At 33.3% G+C, this 19,433-nt stretch overlaps 1 pseudogene; it reads right to left on the reverse strand.

The window, feature by feature from the left end:
* Positions 1 to 3,884: 3,884 nt before the first annotated feature.
* On the reverse strand, positions 3,885 to 6,335 carry LOC107490346 (uncharacterized; annotated as a pseudogene).
* Between the last annotated feature and the right edge of the window lie 13,098 nt (positions 6,336 to 19,433).

The following is a 19,433-nucleotide window of genomic DNA, read 5'->3' on the forward strand; positions in this document are numbered from 1 at the left end:
TCGGGTTGGCTCTATAACCGACAGATGATATCATCAGCCACTAGGGACAGGCATTCATCATATGCATACTATATGAATTGTTTGAGATTGCCTATTTGACTGCATATTACTTGCTAATTGTCTAAATACCTTAATTGTTCCTATTTGTATATTTCTTATTTGATATAACTGTGGTTGCTACATTATACTCCTGCTGGTGGTTGGGAGGTGCGAAGGAATTGGAAAGGGAAGTATTAGTTAGACTGAAGAATCTTTAGTTAGTCGCCACATATGGTTTAGCTTGTTTATAAGCTTTGAATTATCTGGAGAAAGTTCTAAGATTGCCTATGGCTTTCCTCTATTATTATGTATTATATATGTGGAAGCTGTTACCATGCTGGGGACCTCTGGTTCTCACCCATGCAGATTTTGTAGTTTTCAGATGCAAGACGTGAGGTTTCACGCTGAGGCCTACTGGAGACTTCTGGATTTGCGAAGATCCTTTGTTCTCGGGACTCTGTTTTAGTTTATATATTTTGCTTAGATACTTTTATCTCCATTAAATAATACAAACTGTGATGGCTCCTCTTATAGGAGATTTTGGAGAATATGTTTTATGTATTTGTGTCCCTTTGGATTTCCTTTGGGGTTTTCCTTATTTTATCATATGTATATATTGCTATATGCTCGGACCGGTTATCTTCGTAGCCGGATTTTGAGTCTTGATATTCCTGTTTTTTGACACTCCTTTGTATATATATGATCTCGCGTTGGTTTATCCTTGTTCGTTACGTTATCGATCGGAGTGTTGCGCTTTTGAGTTGCGATTTTTGTTTACCCCTTTTTCTACAAAGGCTCCTAGTTATAATCAATCATTTATACTACTATACGTATTAAATTTTTATTTTAGAGGTCGTAATACCTTGCCATCTCTGAATTATGACTTAAGCATAAGACTCTATATGGTAGGGTGTTACAATTTTCCTTGAGCTGCTGCCTTGGCCTTTGAACTTCACCATTTTCCTGAATTTTTTGGCAAACAACACAAATTCATTTTCAGAGGAGTTATCACTGGATTCATCATCCAGAGGGTTAGTTACAGAAGAAAAAGCAATTCCTTTCTTTTTTACTCTTTTTTCAAATAAGTGTTTTCAAAAGCAAGAAGGTTTCCTCTCAAATCATCAAGTGTCATGGAATCAAGGTTACTGCTCTCAGAAATAATTAAAGCTTTTGTTTCCCACTCTTTAGCGAGACATCTCAGCACTCTTCTTACAAGCACAGAATCGGAATGTGTTATTCCCATAGCATCCAAGCCAACAATGATGGTGTTGAACCGTTCGAACAGTTCATCAATGGATTCTCCTTCCTTCATTGTAAACATTTCATACTCCCTGTTTAATATGTCTATCCGAGTCTTCTTTACTATGGTGGTTCCTTCATGAGTGATTTGCAATTTATCCCAGATTTCCTTTGCCGTTGTGCATCGTGATACCTGTCGGTACTCCTCAAAGCTGATAGCACAGTTGAGTAGATTTACAGCCTTGGCATTTAGCTCTACTTTCTTTCTATCTTCTTCGGTCCAGCTTGCTTTCGGTTTAAGAGTGACTACTCCTTCAGCACTTGAGTTGATTGGAAATTGAGGACCCTCCAGGATAATCTTCCATAGTTTGTAGTCTACTGCTTGCACAAAGATCTTCATTCTCTCCTTCCAATAGGTATAGTTTTTTTTCATTGAAAAGAGGTGGTATGTTGCTTGACTGTCCTTCTGTAAGGTTATAGGACACCAGATTTGAGCCACTACTTTCTGCCATGAGGATCTTTTCTCCAAGCTGCAAAGCTTGATCTCTTTGAGACCAAGCTCTGATACCAATTGATGGTTTCAGTGGCTAAGAGAAGTGGGGTTAAATCTTAACCCCTTTTTGCTTGATCACGCTTTTTGGTCTTTGAGGAGACTTTTCTATTTTTCTCACGAGACTTTTTATTTTTGTCTCGTCACTTGACACGAGATATTTTTGTTTTAGCTCCTGTGCAGTAGAAACAGAAATGAAGTAGTAGAGAAAGAAGATTACACCCAGATATATCCTGGTTCAGCTGCTAAGTGTAATGCAGCCTACATCCAGTCTCCATCACAACTATGATGGAATCTCACTATAATCATCACGATTACAAACTGTAAAGTACTAAGCCAACTTACAAGGGGATTTCCACAGAATCATGAAACACAACATAGATGAACAAAGGAACTTTAAGGACATCTATGGCTTTTTCTTTTAATTTTGCACTCTCTGTCTTTTTTCGCTCTATGGCTTTTTCATACAAACCTCACTGTTTGTATTTTTCCATGAGACTCAAGACATGACAAAATTAAACAGAAAAATTACAAAATAGAATACATTGAAGGAGAAGAAAATCTATAAGCTTAGGTAGCTATGAGACTTCTGTGCCTTGCACTCTCAAACTTTCTCCTTGAATCAAACCGTGACTGTTCACCCCTTTTATAGAGAGGAGAAGCCTTCACAGTTGAAACCAAAACCAAGCTTAACTTCTTTTCCTTCAAAATAGAACCGGTTTGGCCACAGAGAGAGAAGAGGTAACTCATGCAAAACCCAACATGCAAAATACCTCTAGTACTTCCTTGGTCATCACCCTTCATCAATCCGAGCACTCCATCCTTGGTTTGCTTTCCAAGATGGATTTCTGGCCCTTGATGCTTCATGATGATGATGGCTTCATCTGCTCCAATCTCTGCCTCTTCCATCACTTCACCACTCTAGCTACTTCCTGTGGTGGTTGAGCAGAATCAGAGACAAGCCATGCCTCCAAGAATCTCTTCCTTGCTGGCCGAATCTTCTTATTTCTTTTTGAGTATGAAGAGCTCGAGATTACCTCACCAAATTTTATCATTTTTGGTGAAAATCTCAGCCACAGCATACTTTTATTTGTTATGTTTTCTTGCCATCATCATGATGGTCTTGTAGCTTGTTCTTCCTTCACTTCGGTAGCTCATTTTTGCTCCATGATTTCCTGGATAATGATCGAAAGAGAAGAAAGAGATGAGAGAGAAGAAGCAAATGGAAGAGTAGCAATTAAGTGAAGTTAAACAAAATAAGTGGAGAAAGTAGCTTTTACTTCCCTTGCTTGAGTGTCGTGCAGCACCAAGCAAATCAATCATGTCACTCATACTCTCTCTCTCATTTATGTTTCCAATGCATGTATTAACTCTTCTAAATAAAACTTTGAGTTCCATCACATGTTTAGAGAAGGGATCTGTTGAAGGCATCAGACAAAATGCAACATTTGCTTTCCTGATGAATTATTTTTGGATCATGCATTGGAGAACAATTTTGGGCTTGTATTAATAATGAGTAAAGCTGGCCTAACTAAACAAAATATAGTTTCAGCTACTATGGTCACAATAATTTGACATCTAGGCTGAATTAAAATTATTCCAATGGGCTTGCTTTAATATTAATTTGTTCGGCCCATAAAGAAATCTGCACAGCAAAAATTATTACAATTAACATACTTTAATCAAGAATGAATTAATAATTTTGCTGTTAATAATATTTGATCATCATCAAAACTTTGGATTAAGATTAAACATTATTATTTCTTATCATTGATATTTTATCAGCGAATCCACAAGTTTAATTGTCATACGAAGTAAGAGATGGCGCAGCAGCATGAAACACAGTAGTTATAAAAAGATGAAAATGAGAGAAGAAAGAGTAGGATTAAGAAAGTAGCAGTGGCGGAGCTTGAAACAAAATTTTAGGGGCCGAAAATTTAACATAAAAATTTAATAATAATATTTATATCAAAATAAAATTTATAAATATAATTATTCTTTAAGTTTGTTACTAATAAGATAATAAATAAAAAATTCTACAGATAAAAAATATAAATTATAATGATACTTTTCGAGTTTTTAATGACTTAAAATTTTTAATAATTGAATCAGAACTAAATTTTTCAGCAATTTCTTTTTCAATGTAAATAACCAAACTATTCGTAAGAAAGTCGTCCTCCATCTTGTTTCTTAACCTTGTTTTTATTATTTTCATTGCTGAAAATGATCGCTTTGTAGTAGCTGTAGAAACTGGAAGAGTTAATATCAGACGAATCTATCTATCAATCAAGTAATACACTTTTGAGTTTTTTGTTTTTGCTAAGCATCTGTACAGTTCATGAATAGTTGACAAATTCTTCATTTCTGGATGCTGATGAACATCAAGAATAAAATGCTGAAATTGAAAAGGCAAATTAATCTTCTCTTGTTCAGTAAAGTCTTCGGGATAGTAGCTATCAATAAGAGTAGAAATCTTAACAATGTCAAAATGTTTGTAAGCATCCTTAGGCATGAGAGTAGAGCTCAGACTTAGTAGATCTATTGCTTGATCATTAAATCTACTATTTAACTCTTGTAATTGCTTATCAATTGTGACTAAAAATATCTCCACTCTAAAATAATGCTCAACTGTAATATGATCTTTTTGGTGACGCGAGCGTCCTTGCCTTGCAACATAAGAAGCAGTTAAATCAAGAATTAGAATATCATGTTGCTCACAAAATGATTTTACATTTTTTAATAATTCCTCCCATCTGTCATCTCTCATGCTTTGGATAAGTGTTTTTGTAGAATGAACTAGTTGCACAGTATTAACTATGTCTTGAGACTGCTTTTGTAAAGCTTGACAAAGAATATCAGTTATTCCCATCATATCTTTCATCAAATGAAAGATCAATACAAACTTAAATGAGGTCAGGGTATTGTAAGCACTATCTGCATCACCACGCTAAGAATAAGTTGATCCATCAACAATAATCTTTTGTAAAATAGTCAACGTTGCACCATACATATTTATCAAACTGCAAACAGAAGAGAAATGAGAACTCCATCGAGTATCACCTGCTCGTTTTAAAGTACCAATTTGATTTGCCCCTTTACCAGTTTCAAGTTCATCAATCTCTAATAAATGGACAATTTCATCTGTCTTGGCTGCATGTAACTCATTATGTCGCTTACTAGAAGAACAAATAATGTTGACGATGAAAGTCAATTTTAAAAAAAATTGATGCACAGGAATAACTTCTCTTGATGCAGCAACTAATGCAAGTTGTAATCGATTAGCAAAACAGTGGATATAGTAAGCATAAGGACAATCTTTTAAGAATAATGCTTGTAACACATTCCGTTCTCCTCTTATGTTGCTGGCGCCATCATATCCTTGACCACGAATATTAGAGACATCAAGACCATGTCGAGAAAGAATGTCGCACAATTCTTGTTTTAGAGTTAATGATGTAGTATCTTTGACATGTACAAGATCAAGAAAACGCTCTTGAATAAAATCATGTATATCAACAAATCTCAAAACAAGTGCCATTTGTTCTCTTTTGGATTCATCACGAGCTTCATCTACTACAATGCAAAACTTGGAATCTCCAATTTCCTCACAAATATGCTTTCTCACCTTGTTTGAGAGTATATGCAAGATTTCTTTTTGAATTTGATGTGAAGTATATTTAGCATTATATGGAGCATTTTCTAACACAGTTCTTGCAACTTCATCATTGTAAGATGCTATGAGTTTTATCATTTCAAGAAAATTACCTCAATTTTTTTATTCTGGAGTCTCATCATGGCCTCTGAAAGCACAAGCTTGAAATGTAAGCCAACGAGTTGCATCAATGGAGGATTTTAGACGCAATCGATTCTTTTGAATTTCCTCATAAATATGATCCTCAATTACATTTTGGATGTGACTTGCCTGATTTAAATCTAGATATGCTCCAACTGCATTATTGTGTGGTGAGCAAGGATCTCCAATATGTTTAAGAAAAGCACAATTCTTTCCATCATTAACTTTTTTCCAATTTCTAAACCCTTTACTAATAAAAATATCTAACCCATTACATCCAATGGATTTTTTGCTAACCAAATAACAAAATAAACAATATGCAGCATCTTCAGAAGGTGAATACTCTAACCATGAAGGAAAAATACCAAACCAAGCATATTGAAATCCTCTTGGATGCTTCGTACCAGATAGAGGATAATTGTCAATATGCTTTTGATATGAACCCCATTTAAGATAAGCTCGTCTAACCGCATCTCTCTGGTTTGGGTGATATTGCCAAATTTGAAGCCGTTTTCCAGGGTCTCGTTCCAAAGAATTAAGGTCAAACTTATCAGATGCAACTCTTTGAACTTTTGAAGGTTGTATCTCACTTTCTTCGTGATTCATTATAGTAGAAGAATTATCTACAAGTGTTGATATTGTAGAAGTTATATGTTCCCCATCTTGAATATTAGCCTTCCTCTTAAAAAATGCATCAATTCTTTGATTTTTCATCATTATTTTGTATAAAAATTTAAATATATATTCTGTAAAATATGTAAAAAAAAAGTTAAAAGGATAAATATTAAAATTTATAATATTTATTGAATTTTTTTATTAATTTATAAAAATACAATAATATCAATACTTATTAAATATTATAATACTTTTATCATATAAAAAATTAAATTAAATAAATATTAAATTAAATAAATAAAAATACCTAATTTTTTATATTTGAACTCAAAGGTAAAGAGAGTGTTACTTGTTGAATAGAGAAGCAAAGCAAGGCAGTAGCGTGTTTCACTATTTTGAGAAGCAAAGGCAGTGTTAGTAGATGATTTTTGTTATAGTTATCATATTAGATATCTTTTATTTTATTAGATGATCTTTTTTTATTTGATTTGATTATTAGATGATTTTTGTTATTCTTATTTTTTTTGTAAGATAATATTTTTGATTTGATTTGATTTTATCTTTTAATTTTAATGTATTGTGAAGTTAACAAAGACCCACTCACTAAAAATTATTATACAATAAATGTATGAGATGGGAATTGAATTTGGATACTTCAAATTATAGTAAAGCATTTAAAACAATTGAACTATTTTTCATTTTTGATGAAGTATTACTAATTTTTTTATAAAAAGTTTGGGGGGCCATGGCCCCCCCTTGTCTGAGTGAAGCTCCACCACTGGCTTTATGATTTTATTAAGATTAATGCGGGAAGAATTTTAAGGTTGTGGAAGTAGATAGTAATGATAATGGATCAGAGGAGAAGGAGTAGGAGGATAATTTTAGTCCCTATAACTATTTCAAATTGACACATGTCACTTGGTATTGACACATCATATTCCACCTGACACGTCAGACAGGTAACCTGCTGCCAATCGATTGTAAGGGTCGATTTAGCCAATTTTATTAATGGGTAAAATTTGGATTGGGGTTTAAGGACGATTAAGATATGATATTTCTCATAGAAAAAAGGTCAGAAGCCTAATAGAATATTTACCCAAATATAAAATTTAAATCAATTGAGCTATATTTGTTCTTTGTAAAATTACTACTAGTTCAAAAATTTTAGAAGGAGGACATAGCTACCATTGTTTAAACTAAGTTCCACCACTGATAATAACGATTTTAAGTGTATTGTTAGCGTCCTCAATGATATAGAGATGTGGAAAAAAAATCCAATTATTAAACTATTAAATTAATGATTAAAATTTTGTTTATGAAAATTTTCAAATGTTACTGTATATTTAGCTCCTGTCCTTCTCCTAAAATTGAAGATCCTATTTCATAAATTTCTCACTCAAAGCAACCGAATAAAGAGAATACAAGGTATGACGACATGGCATAGATTAAATTGTAATAGCTTTAACGGGAGTATTAGTGTTTGTGGGCTCAATGTAATTGTCGGCAAATATAAGGACGAGATGACGGTTAGAGGAGGAAGGATGAGATCAAAGTTAATGACAAATATAATTGTGTGCCTAATGTGGTGTTGTTTGAATCTAGCACTATGACAAATTCCCAGGGATGGTTAAGTTATTGTCTTCTATGGGCGGTGTGTATATAGGTCGTTGATTTTGCTAATAGGATTACAGTTTTCTTAATTTCTATTAGTTATAAGGATATGGCTTTTTATTACCCTTTCACTAGGGTTTTTTACTGTGTTTCACCATGATCATGTTGCCAGTGTTAAAAATGCAGTAGATGTTTCTGATGGTGATGTTAGTTTGTTTTGTGTTCGTATTTAGGGACCTTGAATGACATGAAAGTGTTGAATTGTGCTCGAGTTTTTTCGCTAAGCGCTAATTTAATTGATTGTATTTATGGACATGAAACTCATAGTCAAATTTTATTGAGTTTTTATTGATTTTTTTTTTTTTTGCTAAATCACACAAAGTCAAATTTATCAAGTGGATTAGTTTTTGTCTTTTACTCCTATCTCGCTCACAATTTCTATCACTTCTAGCTATCTTAAGAGACCCTAAATTAATTAAATAGTAAATATTATGATCAAATTAAAATGGAGAGTGCTAGTAGAATAATGATTATTTTGAACAACATGAACAACCACCAATCAAATACAAATATACTACACCCTAATTTACTGCTACTCATTAAATTTATTCTTTTAACCCTATTAATTCACATTGTTCACACATTGTTCAAGAATGTTATTAGTTACCTATACTTTTCTGATTAAAATTTGAAGGATATAACTACGTGGGTTTACTTTTCAACTCGTTTAAAGTCAACAATATTTAAATGTGTAGATTTCATATGGACATTAATTACTTACAATCCATAGTGAGCTAAACCAATTTCTTATTAGGTAGTATTGTATATATAGTCTTCCCTTTCAGACGTAAGAGAAGGTTCTTTTTTAATTTTAAAAGCTATATAATTATCTCAATAACACTATATATTATTAAGTAGACAACGAAGGTTTCCTTATTATAATTTCAATTTGGCAATAATAAACAATTATATATGTGAGACTTAGGTCAGTCTTTTCCACTTTCTTTAATTAGCTAGGTTGGTTAATGAATGGAAGTAACATTGTCATTACATGCTAACCTTCCTTTTAATCATTCTTATTGGCACATAAAATTGTATAAATTCCCCAACATGGTGCGTTGATTTTATTCCAAAGCCAAATTATCATTAAAGAGATGGTGAGAGCTCCTTTCTATGACAAATATGGAGTGAAGAAAGGTGCATGGAGTAGAGAAGAGGATCAAAGATTAATAGCTTTTGTTCAAAGATATGGTCATTCTAATTGGCGTCAGCTCCCAAAGTTTGCAGGTACATATATATTTTCAGTCATTCATAGTAACTAACTTTAATTTCTGCTTTGAATATATTATTAAAGAATCAAGAAAATTGAAAAAAGTTGATTATTTGTGCTAAATATATTATATATGCATTAATTATATGCCATAAGTGTTGATGAGTATTAGTGGTTCTTTGTTATAGGTTTAGCAAGGTGTGGGAAAAGTTGCAGACTTCGCTGGTTGAATTACTTGAGGCCAAATCTAAAACATGGGAACTACACCCAAGAGGAAGAAGAATTAATAATCAAATTACACCAACAATTAGGAAATAGGTATGTTTTCACAATATCAACCAATTTTTAGGTCACTATTTTTTATGAATTACTTAGGAAATTAAATTTAAACATACTATATACACATCAAAATCCAAGATATATCATACACCTTACGAGATTAATTACCATACATTTTACAACGCAAAACAGTTTTATAATCTTCACTAGTTGGATATTATTTCTACAGTAAAACCTCTTGGTTAATGAGTAATTAAACCGATAATTAAATACTTGTATAAAACTTTTTAAGCTTAAAAAATTGTCTTTCATACATAACTAATAAATAAATAAATAAAACAAAAAAAAATACTATCTCATGCTCATAATTTATAGCTATTAAAATACCATTTTATTTTAAAAAATTGAGTTAGTACAAATAGTACATAAATAATTATATCTCTAATATACTTTCTTACACAAAAGCATCTTATGACTTTACATGAACTTTTGGCATAGATTTTTTTTTATTCATTTATCTTATGCCAAAATTCTTTTTTTCTGAAGCTCAACATAAAATGAACTGTAGATTTTTCATAAAAACTGTAATATCATCTCATGAAACTATTCCTTTCAAAAGTATTAAAAAAAACACATAAATATCAGAAATTTTAAGATAAATAATGAAGTATACAAAGATTGAAAGACCGGAAAACAAAATAAAAAAAAAGGCGAAAAAATTAAAAAGTAAAATAAAGGAGTATAAAAGGGAATTAAATAATCTTCAGTTAGAAATTAATGACCTTACAATAAAAATGATAGAAATAAGAACAAATATAAACAAGTTGGAGCTAAACTTAAAAAATATATAAATGCCTGGAACACCATATTATGACTTAAAAGAATTAAAGCTGTTGAAAGAAAAAATGGAGAATGAAGTTGAAAAATTAAAAAGATATTTAGAAACAACAGAAAGTGTAGAAATAAAAGAAGTTTTGGAGGATTTGAAAAATTATATTAAAAAAAAAGACAAACAGATAAAAGATTTTATATACAATAATCAATATTATAAACTAAAACAAGATTGAAAAACTATAAAAATCAGAATTAGTAATAGTAGAAATGCTCGATACTTTTGATTATGAAATTACAAATTATAAAGTACCACCAACCAAATCTATACAAATTATAAACTTATTCGAAGCAAAATATGAAGAGTTAATAATTTTGAAAAAGAAATTACATTTGAAAAATTGGTATCAGAGCCAAGTTAACGATTAAGGGTAACACTTTCTCTTTAAACAACACTTTTAATGACACGCTTTTTCAGCCATAAAAAAAAAAATCTGTACAGGCACATCTGTACACTAGACGGCCCTATTACAAAATGTGAATATCAAAATGTTGACACTTTGAATTAAAGGCTTTATCTACCAATTTTCTCAAATTCACATATTTATTATTCAATAAGAATGTGAGTGTAGGATTAGTGTCCATACTTAAACCATTATAGATTTATAGTGCTTATTAGTTAACTTGTTAGCCACGCATCTCCGGTCATCATGAAACCTAATTTAATAAACAATTTTTAGTTTGACGTATTCGGTCACCTCTTTTTCTTTTCTTTATATTACAGGGGATCAATTGGAGACCTATATGAACCTTCATGCTCATAGAACTCAATTAAAGTACCAAGTTGTAATATTACACTATTGCTATGAAGATTATCAATTTTATAGGATGTTCAATTATATTTAAGAAATAAATATATATTATTATTTTGTCGATTTTTAGTAAATCGATAGTGGTTCGGTATCTAATAATTTGGGAGTAAAACTTACTCCTTTTTGCAAGTATCAATTTTTTATAAGTGCATCAAAGTATTCCGAATTAGACAGTCATTGAAATAAAGAGTAAATAAAAATTTGTAAAAGGATAAAAGAAATTAAAAATAACGAATTCGAAAAAAAATTGGTTGAAATCGAAAATGATTGCATTAAAATTTAAAGAAAGCAGTAAAAGTGCCTTCCACCGAGTCAAAGGACTTTTGACATGAAACTTAAAGGTACTGGAATATAAATTGCATTCGAAAATTAAATCGTTGCTTGAAACATAAATTTGCTTGAAAAGTAAAATTTACAAAAAGATAAATTGAAAAGATAAAGACATGGAAGGAACCCTACAGATAATTAACTCAAAGCAGACTCAGAAAGTCTTTAGAGACGTGAGTGTGCGTAAGTAATTTTTGAATCAAAGTTCCAACTTTTATTTCCTAACACTTTCTAGTATTTATAGTCTACTTCTGTAATCGATTATTAATTACATGGTGCTGTCTTATATGCACACTCCCTAGTAACCATCCTTCTTTTGCTAATAAAACGTTACCTATCAATTTTTCACGTGTGAAAGCCCTCAACTTTTTCATTTGTGTAACCGTTCGATTCACTAATTCGAGCAACCACTCAATTTCGCATTCAAATACCTATTCGATTAGGCCCATTCGATTTAACAAGGTGTCTAACATTCAATCTGTATCGAATAACTTCCAACTAATTTCTGCATGTGCACCTTCTCAACATCTGCCTTCATTCCAGTTATCTCTTTACTACTTCGAACTAACCCATCTTAATTGAAAATATTTTTCGACTAACAATTATATTAAAAAATTCTTTTATGAATGAAGTAAAACCAAAAATGGAGATTGGTACTATAACAAAATTTTTGAATAGAATATGTTTTGTATAAGATATCTTTATTTTTTAAATATTTTTTATTATAAAATAAATAATATTCACTCTTTGCCTAATTTACTTACATCGTAGTATCATACATTAAGAAAGGTATTTTACTGTATAGATTGGAGTGTATAAAAAAAGAGTATAATTCTTTTTATAGTTATTATTTATTATTTTATTATTATTATTATTTAAAATATGAGTCTTACCTTTATTAATTTCTCTTTCATTTTATTAAAAAAAAATTTATAAATTTACATTTTTATCATATAATTTACCTATATTAAATCATTTAATTAAATATATTAAATTATTTAATTATTTTTTTATATAAAGACATTTTAAAGTAAATTAAATGAAGTTGCCGCGTATTTTCACATATTCCTTTTCCACTCCTCCTTTTGTCTAATTAAGTAAAAAATAGATAACTTTCAAACCCCAGAAAATTTCTCTTTGACTACCGAATCACATAGTAGAAAACTAGCACCTATATATATATAACATAATCAAGTATGACCTCACACATAAATTAAAATGAATAAATAACACAAATATCAACTCTGAAGTTTCCATCTACAGAGTCATCACCATGTCAAAAGCTTTCTACTTGTTATGTGCATTATTCTCCACCATATTCGTGACATATTATGCTGATTCATTACCAATTTGTGCTTCTTCTGGTTGTGGTAATGGAGTTCCCATTAAGTACCCTTTCTGGAAACGTTCCGGCACCACCGAGCCTCTTCAAACGCCAATAGGCCTCAAACCAGAACTTACAACAAAAAAAGGCTACCCTATCCTCCAACTGAAAACTGACACATACTATGTTACAGACATAAACTATGTGAATCATTCAATCACACTTGTTGACATTGATGTGATGAATGATACATGTCCAAGGGCAAAGAACAACGTTTCCATAGGGAACATACCTTTGTCTTTCAGTAATTTGGATATGAACATCACTTTTTACTTCAATTGCAGTTCTCAGCCTTCAGTGGTTGGTGCCGTGCCTATCAAGTGTTTGATAAATGGTCAGGGGAAGAAGTCTTATGTGTTTGAGGTTGGAACGGATATTGGTCGAAGGACTTGGACTAACTCTTGTGATGCTGAGGTTATGGTGGCAGTGAAGCATGATCAGATCGAAAGTGGTGATTTGATCAATGGGTTTGGTGCAGCTATGAGCAAAGGGTTTGTTCTTGATTGGAACAGAGCTGTGGATTGTGCTGAGTGCGAGCTTTCTGATGGGTATTGTGCATATAATGGAACTGCTAGGCAAACCTTGTGCATATGCAAAGATGGCAGAATTGTTGCCAAAAGTTGCAAAAAAGGTACACTCTTTAGCCTTGAAACTTGTTGGAAAATCTTATATATATATATATATATTAGTTTTTGTTTAGCTTCGCATGATTTATCATGGTTCAATCTTACATTAAGTGCATGTCACAGGTTAAAAGTTATAACTATTAGCTAAAAAATACCAACTTTTATTGCTCAAAACTATTTGATAATTACCAAATGTCATTATTAGATTTAAAATCTTACTATAGCTGGACTTTTCCAAAACAAGGTGTACCCAAGGTCAACAGTGATATGTTGAATTGTTGTTAATTTGTTAGAACTTGCATATAAGATTATAATCTTATACTAGTAATAGTAGATTAAATGTAATGCTTGATCGTATGATGCGGTTCATTTGGATGCTTTTATTTGATTAATCTTCACTTGTATCAAGTGCTGGTTATTGGCTGCTGAATTCTGAATTCTGATTTTTCTCAATGTCATTGGAATACTAGTCGCCAACATATTTGTGTCAAAATATTGACAAAAATTGTCAGATCTTTAGTGATATTTGGTAGATAAACATTGGACTTCACTAGGAAAAATGTTTACGTAATTGCATATTATATATTAAAATTATTACCCTAGTCGGCTAGTCCTCACAATATCTTAATAAATTAAATATCAAACATTATCGAATGCTTCACATGACTATATGATAGGCTCAGCAGATGACAAGGCCTAAATTATAATGGACAATGATTTGGGCCCAAATGAATAGCTTACGAACCCAATTTAAACGTTGAAACTTACACACACAAAAAAACCCATTGAAATTCATGACAAAAAAAAAAAACGAACTTTGGTTCGTCTAGTAGTTAGTTCATTAGTTGCTAAGCAAGTGTCGAGAGGTTTGCGTGCTGCCTAGTACAAGCAGCAACCCATTGGCCAACGGCAAACCATTAAATGGAGTTTTGATCCGCAACAAATTAGTCCTTATCCTGCCGAATTGAGAGATATCGTGAGCAACAAAAAAAAATATAAATTATTCTATCCAATCTGCTTTCTTCATTACATAAACCACACAGATATACAACTGATATCCTCACACAGTATCAAAATTTTCCTATTAATTATAAACTAAACAACAAAAATCCTCCTAAATTATATAGAAATTGATACTATCTATGTTTACTTATATTTTCAAATTATAACTTAGCTATTAATTGATATTTTCTATATTTGGCTAAGCTTCCCGTTATTTTCTATATTTGGCTAAACTTTCCGTTATTACCCTCCTCAAGTTGGAGTATGTAAGTCGTGAATGCCCAACTTGACCAAGACTATTGTAAACTTGTGGGGACCGAGAGTCTTAGTAAAGATGTCAGCCAATTAAACTTGTGTTGTGACATATGATAAAAGAAGATGTTGCTGTACAATTTCATCCCGAACAAGGTGACAGTCGACCTCAATGTGCTTCGTGCGTTCATGAAAAACTAGTTTTTAGCGATGTGCAGGGCCGTTTGACTATCGCAGTATAAGCGAATGGGGAAGGATGAGGTATGAATAAATCAGAAAGAAGATCCTTAATCCACTTCAATTTGCATGTCACCTTAGCCATTGAGCGATACTCAGCTTCAACAGAGGAGGCAGAGACCGTATGTTGTTTTTGAGTTTTCCATGAAATGAGATAGTTGCCAACTTGAACAAACCACCCTGTGAGAGACTTGCGAGTTAGAGGACAATTCGTCAAATCGGAGTCACACCACCCATACAGGTGTAAATCATTGTCATGTGGCAGCAGAATACCTTGGTCAGGATGACCCTTTAGATAATGAACAACTCTCAAAGCAGCTTGTCAATGTTCTATGCGAGGAGTTTGTATAAATTGAGATAAAATATTCACACTGTAAGCTAAATCAGTTCTAGTAAAACATAAATCAATCAACCTTTCAACAAGTCGGCAATAGGTACTAGGATCAGAAGTTACAGGACCAGCAGCTGATACCAACCAATGATTTTTCTCACATGGTGTAGAGGCTGGCTTAGCACCTAACATCCCCACTTCAGTGATGATGTCCAAAGCATATTTTCTCTGACACAAAAAATGCTAGTGGGAGACCGAGCAACCTCAACCCCCAAGAAATACTTTAGCCTGCTGAGATCTTTAACGTGGAAGCACTGGTGCAAATATTGTTTAAAATTTTAAATTGTAGCACCATTATTTCCTGTAATTACAAGGTCATCAACGTACATTAGCACAACCAGTTGTATCTCAGAGAGACAAAGACTAAATAGGGAGTAATACTTTTGAGATTGATGAAAACCATATCGAATAAGAGCAAAAGATAGTTTGCAAACCAACAGTGAGGAGCTTGCTTTAGCCCATACAAAGATTTTTGGAGCTTACAGACGACACCTCATTGAGACACCTGAAAACCAGGGAGAAGCTTCATACAAACATCATCATCAAGGTTTCCATGTAGAAAAGTATTGTGGACATCCATCTGGTGTAGTTTCCAGTTCTGAGCTAATGCTACTACAAGAGTCTTTCGAATAGTGACCATTTTCGCAACCGAAGAGAAAGTTTCATTGTAATCCAATCCTTCTACCTGATGATTTTCCAAAATGACTAGTCTTGCTTTGAACCGTTCGATTGTCCTATTAGCATTATATTTTATTTTGTATATTCAAGTGCCTCCTTTCCTAGAGGGAGAGCAGTAAGCGTCCATGTATTATTGATTTCAAGAGCATGAATTTCGCGAGACATAACTTCTCGTCATCGGTCATCTCTCACTGCTTGAGAGAAAAATAGAGCCTCCTATTCTGTTTGGAGAGCAGCAAGGAAAATATGGTGTTGTGATGAAAAAGAATTGCAATTGACAAAACTTTGTATAGGATAGGACACCTGAGAATTCTGATGGAGAGGGATATTGGATGGATGGGCTCATTTGGATCGTGGCAGTGATGACAAAATCGCGAAGATGAGCAGAGGGCGTCTTGAGGGCGTCTTCACACGGTGGCTGCGACCGAGTGAAGCTTCCACTATTGGCGGCAAATCAGCGGACGACGCATCCACAGATGGTGGTTCGGCGAATGGTGTTGAGTTATCTGAGTTATCCGGTCTTGGGTCCAAGGCAGTGGCGACATGGTTGTTAGTTTCAGCCTTGAGTGTGTGACCCCCTGGTCGTTGGTAGAGTCACTGATTGTGTAAGACTCCCCACACATTCATTTTGGTTAGACAATTGGGGTCCAGGTGTTGAAACTGACTGTGGCTCATGGAAAGTGTCTTCTTCAAATATTTCTTCAATCATAGGGGTCCGCATAAGTGCTGTTCTAGGAGCATTGGTTTGGGCTTGTTTAAAGGGAAATATATGCTCAACGAAATGAACATCACATGACAAAAAAATAATTTCTTTTCCAAGTTAATCAATTTCCATCTTTTTTATCTAAATGGATACCTGACAAACACACCTTGTCGGCTTCGACTTTCAATTTTGTCATTTTATTGGTTCTGATTGTAAGCGTAGCAGAGGGAGCCAAAGATTTTCAAATGCTCATAGCTTGGAGCTTTTCCATGAAATATTTCATAGAGATTTTTTCCTGCAATATTTTTTATGTCGTTCGATTAATTAATTACCTGGCCGTCAACACAAATTCCCCCCTAAAATTGAATAGGAAGATGGGCTTGAAAACATAAAGACTGGGCAATATTCAGGATATGCTGATGTTTACGTTCCACTCTTCTATTTTGTTATGGGGTGCTAACATAAGAAGTTTGGTGAACAATTATTGTTGAAGAAAATATTGTTTTAAACACATAAATTCTATGCCATTGTCAGATCGCACCATTTTAACAGGCTTGTTGTACTGTCGATCAACCAAGAAAATTTTTTTTTTCAAAGTGACTAAAACTTTTATCTTTTCTTTCAACAAATATATCTAGACCACACATGAACAAGCATCCACAATAGTTAAAAAATATGATGCTCCACATGAAAAAGGGGTTCTATAAGGTCCCATAGGTTATAATGAATTAAATAAAAAATATTTGGTACATAATACTCGCTCAAAGAAAATTTGTTTCTTGTTGGCTTGGATTTTCACAAATTTCATAAATTTTATTCACCTCATTGCTGGTACATTTCTCACTTAAAACAGGAAGCATTTTCACAATTTTAAAAAATAGATGTCCTAATCTCTTATGCCAAATATCGAATTGATTTTCTGTTTTGATATGATAAGCTTGAGCCTTGTGTGTCACAATACCAATAAAGTCCATCTTTCCGTTCACCCGCTCCAATCAACATCTTGGAAGTGCGGTCCTACATAACACAAACTTTGTCAGTGAAATTCACAACACAATTTTTTTCATCTATTAATTGAGGGACTGAGATCAAATTGCATTTCAATTCGGGCACATGAAGAATATTTTTCAACTCAAGCCCTCCATCAAGGATCACTGTTCCTTGCTTGCATGCTACCACTTGTTCACTATCAGGTAATCCCACTGGGCACCCTCGTATAATTTTCCTTTCCCACAAATTTTTCATGGTTCCAGTCATGTGGTTGGATGCACCACTATTAACGATCCACAAATCAAACATTCTCTTACCGGTCATTTTCTCAAAATCATCAGGCTTTTGCTTGCCAATCATATCTAGTATCACCTTCCGCTGTTCATTAGGTAAACTTGCCTTCTAAAGTTTATTCGTGTCTGCATCATCGGCCTGACTTCCACTAACATGCATCACATTTGCACGTGCTTGAGTTCCACGATTTCGGGTCCTTTGATGCCATGAACTTTTGCCACTGCTCCTTCCTTTATTTTTGGGTCGGTCGTACCACCATTCCGGATATTCCACAATTTGAAAGCATTTTTTTCACATCATGGCCATTCTTTCCACATTTCAAGCAAGTCACTGTCTTTTTTTCATAGCATCCACGTCCTCTCGCCTTGCTTCCTGTTTGTATTGCAAGTCCCACAACCATCCCTCTTTCTTCTGTTGACTTCGTGATTGTTCTCACTCTCTCCTCCTGAATTAGCATCGCGTTGACATGACTCAATGAGGGCAAGGGATCTGCTGCAAAAATATTTGACATAACCGTGCCATATTTGTTGCATCATCCATTCCCATCAGCAGTTGATGAACCTTTTTTTCCTCTCTTCATTTCTCAAGTTGACTCCCAATTCCGCACTTGCAACTGTCACAGGTACAAGTGGGCATTTGTTCACAATTTGCTAGTTCATCCCATAGGACATTTAATTTTCCAAAATAGGTTGTCATGTTCATACCCTCCTGCTTGCATATTGATAAATTCGCCTTTAGTTGCTGAATTCGCGGGCCATTCACCACAGAAAATTGTTCCTTGATGTCTTCCCATAGCTCATGCGTGGTTTTTGCATATACCACAGTCGATCGCAGGCTTGGTTTGATTGTGTTCAAAATCCAAGATATGATCATGGACTGCACCGTCCACCAGTCCTCTAGTTTGGCCACATATTCCTTTGGTTGGGGGTGTGTTCCATCGATAAATCCCAATTTTCTCTGAGCACGAAAAGAGATTTTCACAGCTCGGCCCATTCATATAATTTTCTCCACACAGCTGTACTTGCGTGATTATGTTGCAGGGGTTGTCGCTCGCACTGAGATCATATGGCAAGTAAGTCTTCTTGGTCCCTCCTTCTGGGATTTTTGGTTTTTCTCCAATGTTCTTCTCTGGTTCTATAGCTGCTGCCATGGTTTTACAAGCTACCCTTTGTTCTTTTTTTTGTCGCTCTCTGATACCATAATAAAAATTGTTTTGTCCAATCTGCTTTTTTCATTTCATAAACCACACATATATACAACTGATATCCTCACACAGCAGCAAAACTTTTCTAAAATATCGAGATTAATTATAAAATAAACAACCAAAATCCTCCTAAATCATATACAAATTGATACTATCTATATTTACTTATATTTCTAAATTACAACTCAGCTATTGATTGATATTTTTTATATTTGGCTAAACTTTCTATTATTTTTTATATTTGGC

This window comes from Arachis duranensis, chromosome 5 (genome assembly GCF_000817695.3).
Source record: "Arachis duranensis cultivar V14167 chromosome 5, aradu.V14167.gnm2.J7QH, whole genome shotgun sequence".
NCBI classification, from domain to species: domain Eukaryota; kingdom Viridiplantae; phylum Streptophyta; class Magnoliopsida; order Fabales; family Fabaceae; genus Arachis; species Arachis duranensis.